The sequence below is a fragment of the Fukomys damarensis genome, unplaced genomic scaffold (assembly GCF_012274545.1).
Source record: "Fukomys damarensis isolate Sample0158 unplaced genomic scaffold, DMR_v1.0_HiC HiC_scaffold_17, whole genome shotgun sequence".
In the NCBI taxonomy this organism is placed as follows: domain Eukaryota; kingdom Metazoa; phylum Chordata; class Mammalia; order Rodentia; family Bathyergidae; genus Fukomys; species Fukomys damarensis.
Genome location: NW_022900929.1, coordinates 6,956,300 through 6,966,670, shown reverse-complemented (window position 1 = coordinate 6,966,670; position 10,371 = coordinate 6,956,300). Strand labels below are relative to the sequence as shown.

At 46.6% G+C, this 10,371-nt stretch overlaps 1 protein-coding gene across 6 annotated transcripts in view; it reads left to right on the top strand.

Moving 5' to 3' along the window:
- Positions 1–10,200: 10,200 nt before the first annotated feature.
- Positions 10,201–10,371, top strand: part of Sun1 (Sad1 and UNC84 domain containing 1) — a 53,290-nt gene continuing 53,119 nt past the window's right edge. Inside the window, exon 1 of one of the 6 annotated variants that reach the window (XM_019209274.2) lies at positions 10,201–10,371. The gene's annotated coding sequence lies outside the window, so the exon portion shown is untranslated. The other 5 variants (XM_033764825.1, XM_033764826.1, XM_019209278.2 and 2 more) reach the window with 5 other exon arrangements.

Sequence of the window (10,371 nt, the reverse complement as noted above, 5' to 3'; positions counted from 1 at the left end):
AATTGTCTCTAGTTTCTCATTCTTTTTTTTTTTTGTTTTGTAACAGGGATCAAACTTGTGCTTGTGAAGCAGGCGGCGGAACCACTGAGCCAAATCCCCAACCCGAGTTTCTCATTCTTTATGGTTGAGTAGTACTCCATTTTATTTAAAATACACACACATACATATCTTTTTTTTTTTGTACCAGGGATAGAACTTGGGTCCTTGTGCTTGTAAAGCAGGCAGCAGAACCACTGAGCTAAATCCCCAGCCCTAAACCCACATCTTCTTTATCCAGTCTCCAGTTGATGAGCAAATGGGCTGTTTCTAAGATTTAGCTATTACAAACTGTGCCACTATAAACATGAATATATCACTGTGATATGTTTTTAATTCTTTCAGGAAGATACCAAGAAGGAGGATACCTGGGTCAAATGGAACTGCGAGTTTTGTTGTTGTTGCTTTTTGCAGTACTGGGGATCAAACTCAGGATCTTGTGCTTGTGAGGCAGGTGGTGATGCCAGTGAGCTAAATCCCCAGCCCTGTTTCCTCTAGTTTTAATTGTTTGAGGAATCTCCACACTGATTTCTGCAATGGTTGCACCAGTCTACACTCCCACCAACAGGGGAGAAGGGTTCCTTTTCCCCCACAGCCCCACGAGCATTTGTCATTGGTTGATTTCTTGATAGCAGCCATTCTTTCTGGAGATGGAATCTCAGCAATTGTTTTCATTTGCATTTCATGAGTGACTGGTGAGCATCTGATGTTTTAATTGACATGTCAAAGCAGGAGTAAAGAAGCTCTAACTAGGGCTCCCCTCCACCCTAATTATGACTGTAAATCTAGAGGAGAGTTTGCTTAACTATGATATCCAGGGTCACCCAAGATTTCTTGAAAGAGACAGAGATGTCCATGGACAAGGGCAATGCAGGCTGCCCTGGGCCCCTTCAGTCCTCTTCGGCAAAGTGGGAGGTGAGGGTTGTGGTCGGCCTCCAACCTCTCCTCCAGCACCCAATGCCCTTCAGCTGCCTCATACAGGGAGCAGTGCCTAGGTGGTAGCTTGGTACAATCATGTGCCCAGTGTCCAGCTTTCTTGCAGGTCTTGATTGATCCTGGATTTTTCCTTGGATGACTTGGGTGTGCTTAAAGAATTGCCCACGGGGATAGCCATAATTTTAATCTTTTTTTCCTCAGCCGTTTCCTTTCATCTTCATCTGATCCTGGTTGTTGAACACAGAAAAGGCCATGTCCAGCAATTGGGTGATATTTGAAAATACTGGGTCTCTCTACAGTGCTAGCCTCTGGTGGAAACAGGTAGGAGAGACCCAAAGTGAGTGTCTGAGGACAGGATTATTGAAGGTACAAATTTTTAGCCAAGTGTAGTGGTGCATGCCTGTAATCCCAGCACTTGGGAGGCTGAGGCAGGATGACTGCTATGAGTTCAAGGCCTGATTAAGCTACATAATTCAAGCCCACCCTAGAATACACAGCAAGACCCTGTTTTTTGTTTTTGTTTTGTGTTGTTTTAAGATTATTTTAAACTTTTAAGAAATTTTTTCTTTAGAGAGTCCTTTAAATACCATAGTTCTTGGGCCTTTATGGAGATAAAGTGCCATGAAATCCTACACACAAGGGATTTTACACAACTTTTCTTGCCTTTTGCAGAAAAGACCTAACTGGCAAAAAGTAACTGCTACTCTGTAGCCACCTCTCAACATTTCCTAGTTCATTCTAATGGCCAGGTCACTGGGATCTGCTGGGTGTTGCCCAGGGCACACCCTGGGGCCCACTGACTCCTTAGAGAGAAGGGTGGAGTCCCCAGGGGCTCCCTTAGCCATTCAAGAAACAGCATACTCCTAAGAGATCAGGGTGGAACCTCACTGGGAGGAGGTGCCTTAGAAACTATCTCACTGGACCAGATCAAAAGCCATAGTTCAGATATGGAAGCCATCAGCAAATTTTTCAGAGTCCTTGAAAAATTTACCCAGTTTTCTTTGTATTGCTGAATATCCATCCAAGAAGGGATTCAAACAGGGAGTCAGGAGGAATAGATGAAGTGTACCCTAAAATGGATTTTGTGGGCAGGAAGAATTGTGGGAAACCTAGCAGGCCCATCCCTGGGACACTCTTCAACTTGTCTATAGGACCTTATAGGGAATCTCTTCCATTCCTGAGCCTTTCAGCCCCAGGGTGTAACCTGATAGGGCTGAACTCATAGGGATTAGGTCACAGAAACTGTGTGGAAACTTTTCCTGGGTCAGCTCCTAAATGGAGAACCTTACAGGACATCCTCTAGGTCAGTCTCAGAACTGTCCAATTATCATCAGGGCCTCCCCTGGTAAAGCTGGGCTCCTTGGGGTGCAGAAGTATCTGGCTTTATGAGAACACTGGTGCCACTTTCTCTTGAACCTCTGGATCTCCTATGACGGAGTCTGGAGCTGGAGTGCTCTACTGGCTGGGTACCTCTTAGCCCATTATAACACCTCCTAATATCACAGTATGCCTGTCTAAAAAGGAGGAAGAGGTGCTTTTCCTCAGTAAAGCCCTAAAACCGTAATAATTTCCTGCATTTTTGTTAGATCAAGCCACAAAAGGAAACACATCTGGTAACAAAAGAAAACCTTGCAATGCAACAACTGCTGGTTACACATCTTATTAGATAGGAACATAAACTTGAGGTTATAGTTATCACAACAAAAGCAAAACCAAGTAGAATGGCGAAAGAGCTACTACTCTACTTTGCATACTCCCAGCCAATTGAGTTGACCTTTACATGCACATATTTCTAAATTACCTAAATTTCTGCTAGAAAAAAAAATAGGGAAGGGTTCTAACCAGATTCAGCAGAGAAGCAGGGATTTAGCTCATATGGTTTCTAAAACTGGAGGCTTTAGCAATTGTCATGGCTTGTGTATGTATGTCCCCCCAAAGCCTCATGCCATCATAGGTGGGGCTTTTCAGAGGTGGCTGGATCTAGAGTATGTGATGCTGGGATTAAGTGTGTAATGCTAGAATCAAGGGTGTGTGATTACTAAATTATTCTACTGATTGGCTTGGCATAATTCTGGGTGGGATTAAGAGTGCCCCACCCTGGGTGAGTGCCACTCAACATCCTGGATAAAATAGAAGGGACAGAAAGAGGGCCACTGTTTGTCATTTGTCACTTGTTGCCTTCTGCCTGCCATGAACTATTTCCCCTCTATGATGCTCCTCTGCCATGCCATTTTGCCTTAGAGCCAGCCAACTTTGAACTGAAACTTCTATAATAAATACCTAAGGTATTTTGTCTCAGCAACAAAAAAGTAACTAAGACAGCTATTATCTATAAGGGAGAGATTTGCTGGTGTTCATGAGTTCAGTTGCAAAAAAGGAAATGGCAAACACAGCAGAATCACATGACCAACCCATATAACCAACCAAAGTGGCTAACAAATATAGCAGAACCATGTGGTTTTACACAGGATAAACCAATATGGCCATCAAACATGGTAGAACCATGTAACTGACTCACAGAAGGAATAAAAAAGGCCACCATTCATGGCAGATGGGTGGAATAGGCACTGAGAAAGGAACTCATTAAGGATACCTAGCGATAAAAGGCCATCTCAGAGAAAAGTGCAGACATTCTTCGATGACAAGCAGTCTCCCAAAGAAGGAGAAAGCTGAACAAAGTGTTAGGGAAAACAAAAATGTGAACTGAAAGTGTAAATAAAGACCAAAATGTGTAAAAGACATTGTGAAATAGAAAGAAAATGTTCAAATGTGTCGCGAGCACCGATTTGTGTTTCGGGATCACAGGTCAGCGCATCAATGATTGCCAATTCGGTTTCGTTTTGATCAATGCTTCCAAAGAAGGAGAAAGCTGAACAAAGTGTTAGGGAAAACAAAAATGTGAACTGAAAGTGTAAATAAAGACCAAAATGTGTAAAAGACATTGTGAAATAGAAAGAAAATGTTCAAATGTGTCGCGAGCACCGATTTGTGTTTCGGGATCACAGGTCAGCGCATCAATGATTGCCAATTCGGTTTCGTTTTGATCAATGCTTTTACTCTCTTTAACAATACAAATACAGGCCCACACAAAGGATACAACTACAATTGCCAGCGCAATCCAGAAATAATGCCAGCCCATAATATCTCTAACACAATCATAAATACTATCATGCTATAGGTGAGGGCATACGACCTGGTAGATGTAGTCTGGTCTCAGGCTTCGCAGGGTCGAGCTGCGACTTCGATGTCTCGGCAGTCAGGATCAGGTACAGCGTGTCAGCATCTCGTGCAGAGCTTCAGCAGAGCTTCAGCAGAGCTTCAGCAGAGCTTCAGCAGGTCATCTTGACGGAGTCGTCAAGCGACGTCATCTGTCTGTAGTCTTCTCCTTTTATACCTTAAATCCTTTCTAATCTAAAATATCCATATGTTCTATCTAAGTTAACTCCTCAACACTCGCATTACCTCACTTCAAACTCTTAATCTTATGTCACAGCAGTCATGTGTCACGGCACACGGTCGGGGGGGAATTCCCCACATGTCACAGCAAACTCTTATCTGTCTTAACACTCAGCATCCAGGCTGTCAGCTTCCAAGCTGTCAGCTGTCAAGTCTCACTTAATTTCACTCTAGTTTTACTTTGCTTAATTCTGCTTTTTGTGGGTCACAAAATCCTATGTTTTACATGTTCACTACAAAATGGGAAAGGGAACTAGGGAGGAGGAAGGGGGAAAGATGGAAGGGAAAAAGAAAAAAAAGAATAGAAGGAAAAAATGGAAACAGAGCTTTTGTAAAAAAGCAAAGGAAGAGAAATGGGGAAAAAACGAAGAATCAAGATATACCATGTACAGGTACAAATTCCAGATGATGATGTTATCATTATGTCTACCTAAAATGTACCAATAAAATTAATTTAAAAAAAAACCCAGGCCGGTGAGTTAGCTCAGTGGTTCCACTGCCTGCCTTGCAAGCACAAGGACCTGAGTTCAATCTCCAGTACAAAAAAACAAAACAAAACAAAATTAAAAAACCCAAAAATATGAGGGAAAAAAATAAGCACAGTAAACTCTAGGTTGTACACATGGAACCTGCATGGTTTGCAAAAGCCCTCTTGGGACCATGGAGGCAAAAATGGTCTCATATGCAAGTGGGCCATAGGAAGACATACTGGCATACCCCAACCGCACTGAGTAACAAAAATCAGGAAAGAGAAGACAGAAAAAGGGAAGATAAACTTGAGGCCAACCTGTGGATTTCTTGTACCAGCTAAGAAAATCACAGAGGCCATGCACTTTCCCTCCCCCATCCTACATAATGACACACTAGAAAACTCTTTCCAGAGTCATGAAAATACTTCCTGAGTTCCCAGCTTCCATTATTTTTTACAGCCCTCTAGCTCCCATCCTCTCCCTGATAACCTAAAAGGATTTGAGCCCTCTGACAGACAAAAAGCCCATACTGGAAGAGAAGGGACAAGAAAGGGATTGGAGCTTTCCTAGGGGAGAGACAGAGGGAAAGAATAAAACCTAAACCAGTTTTTCTTGGCCCAAGATTTCAGGGAAAGAAAAACAAAACTGTGCCCAAAGGGCCTCACCTGCTCCTGGTTGGCATACCAAAATATATAACTCGGTTCTGAGGTGTCCTTGTAGAGGTGTTTTCTAGGTAGGCTCTTTCTGTCCTCAACAAAGAATTGGTCAAGACAAGTGCAAAAGGTAGCAAGATTTTACATTTATTAAAGGTAGGAGAAGAAACATGCTGTTCAGAGTGAATGTGGACCAATTAAAAGTAGATGATCTCATTCTGTAGAGTGGACCACTATGAAAGAGATAGCATAGCAGTTTAATGGTGGCCATCTTTTCTATCTCTTACTCCTCACGCAGATGTCAGGTCTAAGGCATCCTATCAAAACCCTACTTGATTTCTCACAAGAATTAAAGATAGCAATCTCTGATTAGTCCCAGATACAGGCTTTAGGAGCTGGCTGTCTTTCAGTGCTTCTCCAAGATCTGTTATTGACAGGACATGCCCACTTTCTCAGCTGCTTTGACACACCTAATCTCCTGCCTCAGAAAGAACAGAGTTTTGGGTTTTGTTTCTTTTGGTACTGGGGACTGAACCCAGAACCTCGTATGAGCTACATCCCTGGCCCTTTTATCATCATCATCATCATCATCACCATCATGATGTACCAGGGATCAAACTCAGGACCTTGTACTTCCGAGGCAGGTGTGCTGCCACTGAGCTAGATCCTCAGCCCCCTTTTATATTATTTTGAAACAGGGTATTGCTAAGTTGCCCAGGCTGTTTTCAAATTTATGACCTTCCTGCTTCAGCCTCCAAAGAAGCCAGAACTACAGGTATGCATCACCATACCCAGCTTGGAATAGGATGTTTCTGTTTGACTGACCTAATGAGGAGAGGGTTAGGGCAAGACCAGAAAGCCCAGTTTAGAGACTTTTAGAGATGCCAATGTGATACCCAGGAAGAGCCCGAGAGCTGGCAAAGGGACATCTGCATCCAGGGTTTGGATCATCAGTGTCTGGAGGTAAAAGAGATAACGAGGAGCCCAGGACAAGGTAAGGTTATCCTGAGTTAGGGTAAGCCCTAAATCCAATGACTTTACAGAAAAGGAGAAAGACAGAAAAGAAAACATGGAGACAGAGACCAGGTGAAGTTGGAGGCAGAGACTGGATGAAGCAGCCACAAGCTGCCTGGAGCCTCACAAAACAGAAAGGGACCAGGAAAGACCTTCCCTTGAGCCCAACAAAGTCTCCTACAACAGGACACACCCTGGTTGGCAGGGTCTCCAGTCTTATGGAGGGGGGATTGCCCTTTCTTCCTGTGTCTTTTAGCAATACTCCTGACCGTGGCTTCAGGAATGGATGGGAAGTCAAAGGCAACAGAGCCCCTTCTCAGTAGTGAACAGTGAGGTATAAGTTTTTGAATTCTGGAATTTAGAAACACTGGCCAAAGTGGAGATTGTCCCAGCTCTCTGCCTCATTTCTTTACCACTCTCTAGGGAGACACGCCCTGAACCACAGCAAACCTGGGAACCACCCTTGCTGGCTGTGGCTGAAGGCAACCCAGGAGAAGAGAAACCATTTCCTTTGTGGTACTTCCTGCCCAAAGCAGGAGCCACAGGCAAGCAGGATGAGAACCTGCTCCAGGAGAAGTGAGATTGTTTTCTTAAGGGAAAGGGATTTTTATCTGATGGCTGACTTTGAAAACAGCTTTTCATTATTTGATCTGGGAGAAATGACTGTAGTAATTTCCAGCAGTGTGTGTGTGTGTGTGTGTGTGTGTGTGTGTGTGTGTGTGTGTGTGTGTTTTGCCAGGTGTGGTGGTTCACAACTATAAATAATCTAAGCACTCTGGAGGCTGAGGCAGAAGGATCACAAGTTTGAGCCCAACCTGGGAAATTTAGTGAGACAAGTCTCAAAAGAAAACAGGGCTGAGGATGTAGCCCAATGCAAAGGCCCTGGGTTCAAACCCCAGTACCACAGCAAGGTAGCTGATTTCCTAGGCCTGGAGGTAACTTTCCTTCACCTGATTCTCTTCTGGCCCTGCCCTTGGATCCCCTATGCAGCACCCAGATGGCATGAAGCCTCTGGGCTCAGGTTTCTCAGCCAGCCCTTACTCCTCTCTGAGGAGTCAGGTTCTATTTATGACTGAAAGGCAGAACCTGCTGCCAATTCTGAGGTGTGAGCTCCTGGAGCCATAAGAAATTCTGCCAGCTGGGAGCCTAGCACAACAGTCCTCAGCTCCTCCAAACCTGCAGCAAAGAAAGACAGTGGCTGTGGAGACAGTGAGCACACACACCAGCTGCATCCCCTGCTGCCAGCCTGGCCATTGCCTTGGTTTCCCTTTTGTGAAACAGCAATAGCTACAGTGCAAGAGCCTCAGGACCAGCACTTGGGGGTACACCGTGTTACCAGCACCCTCCTCTGAAAGGAGTCTGGCCAGGAAGAGGAATCCATACCCAGACTGTATTTGGGGAACAGGGCCCCAGGTCCCTGTCTTCTCCTTGTCCTCATTTCTCGCCTAGTAGGGAGCCTTCAGGAGGACCAAGGCCTACAGGACACTGTGCTAGCTGCCAGAGTGGGCAGGTAGAAGCCAGAATTCTTGGGGGTGAGGTCACTGTATTTCAGTGTTTGTCCTCTGGAGTGAGAAGCACAGGAGTGGTTCCCACACAAGGTTGGGACAGGTGGGTGGGTGCGACCATCTATAAAAAGTCTTTCTCCCAAACAGATGTGACTGAAGAATACATTTGATTCAGGATTGTAAAAGCAACATGAGGGCCATTAATGCTAATGCACTATTTTTAGAAGTTAGCAAGGCATGACTGGACAAGGCTGAAGTCTCAGCACTCTGGAAGGCTGATACAGGAGGAGTGGGAGTTCAAGTGCGGCCTGAATGACTTTTTGAGACTCCCATCTCAAGATAAAAAAATTTTTTTGAGACTAGTTCAGGCTAGCCTCAAACTCATGGCAATCCTCCTGCCTCAGCCTCCTGAGTGCTGGGACTACAGGCATGGGCCAAGGTACCCATCTCCATCAAGATAAAGGATTTTAAAAGGGCCGGCTGGAGGAATGCGTGGTGGCACAAACCTGTAATTCCAACACTTGGGAGGGTGAAGAAGGAGGATCACTGTGAGACTGAGGCCAGCCTGGGCTACACAGTGAGTTAGTGAGTTCAAGTTCAAAACCAGCCTAGGGCTGTGGATTTAGCTCAGTGGTGCTGCCACCTGCCTCGAAAGTGCAAGGTCCCAAGTTTCTCAGTTAAAAAAAAAAAAAAAAGACCAGCCTAAACTACATAGGAGACCCTGTCTCAAAAAGTCTATCTATATGACTGGGGATATAGTTTAGTGGGAAGGCCTAGGGTTCAATCCATAGTACCCAGCCAAAGAGTCAAAGTTTGTGTATTTAAACTATGAGAGAACAGTGAGGGATAGGTAATAAACCCAGAAAACCAGTGAAGAGAGATGGCCATACAGAGGCCTGCCTTGTGTTTACAGCCCCAAACTGGAGACAATCCAGATGTCCTGACTGGTCCTCAGCTCAGCAACCGTGGGCCACTGGCGTACACAGCCAGCTGCCACCCTGGGAAGGTTTCCAGGAACACAGTCCTGATTATCGGCTTTCCCTAACAGTGGTCTCCAGCACTTGCCGTGGAAGCCACAAGACAGGCAAAGCCCGAAAGGTCTACTATCTGGCTCTCCCAAGAAAACTCACAAGCCCTTGAAACAGTGAATAAATCAACTCATTGTGGAACCTTCACCCTGTAAGGAGGACAGCTTCTTTCAAACTTGGGTAATCGCTTGAGCCCTGGAGTTGGAAGCCAGCCTGGGCAACATAGCCAGACCCCATAATGAGGAAGGAGAGAGGGGCAGGGAGAGGAGAGGGAAGAGGGAGAAAGAGAGGAGGCAAGAGAAAAGAAAGAAACGGCTCTTAAACGTTGCCATCTATATTGTGTTGTGGAAGGGCAGAAACATACTTGTGAATCAGGTGCGGGCAGGGCCGCCCAGGGCAAGAGGGAATTTTCCATTATGGTAACAATTATACAACTGTATGCTTGTCAAAACACAGACGGGTGCAATTTAAAAAGGCGAATGTTATGGTTTGTAAATTATACTTCCATTTTACAAAAACAAAGAATTATCCGATCCAGTATTTCCAACGCACAGGCAGGTGGGAGAGAGCCCCTGCGAGCTCCGCAGGGAGGAGATGCGGCGCTGCACTACGCCGCAACCAGCAAGGGGGAAGGAGCGCAAAGGCTGCCCGCGGGGTGGGGTAGGGAGGCCGTGGACCCGGCCTGCGATTCCTGGACCTGTCCACGCCGATGGCGGACGGGGGACGCGCGAATCGGCAGACACAGAGCCGAAGCGGCCAGAAGAGGATCTCTGAGGTCCCGGGCGGGGACCGGGAGGGCCAGCGAGGCCTAGCTCGAGAAGAACGGAGGGTGGCGAGAGTGGCCCCTCCCTCGAGACTGACCCACCGTACCCCGAGCTACGACCCCTCCCCTCACAGCAGGCCCCTCCCCCAGATGTAACCTTCCCTCCTCCCCCGAGGTGCGGACCTTCTTCTATTTGCAGCCTTCCCGCAACATGAGACCCCCGCCCCGACAAGCGACTCCTACGGGACACCGGGACCCACCCAGCGATGGGAACCATTCTCCAGACGCCGCTCGGCTGGCATCTGCTTCACCCTGTCGCGTGACGCACCGCTGACCCCGCCCCCTCCTCCCCACAGCCAGCTCCTCATTGGACCGAAGCTTTAAGGTGGAGCACTCGGGATTGGGGAACGCAGCGTTGCTGTCGCCTCCGACCGCGATTGGCTGGCGTCGCGGGGTTCTCCGGTCTCGGCCTTGGAGCCGCGGACGAGGCCTGGGGCAGCGGCGCGAGGG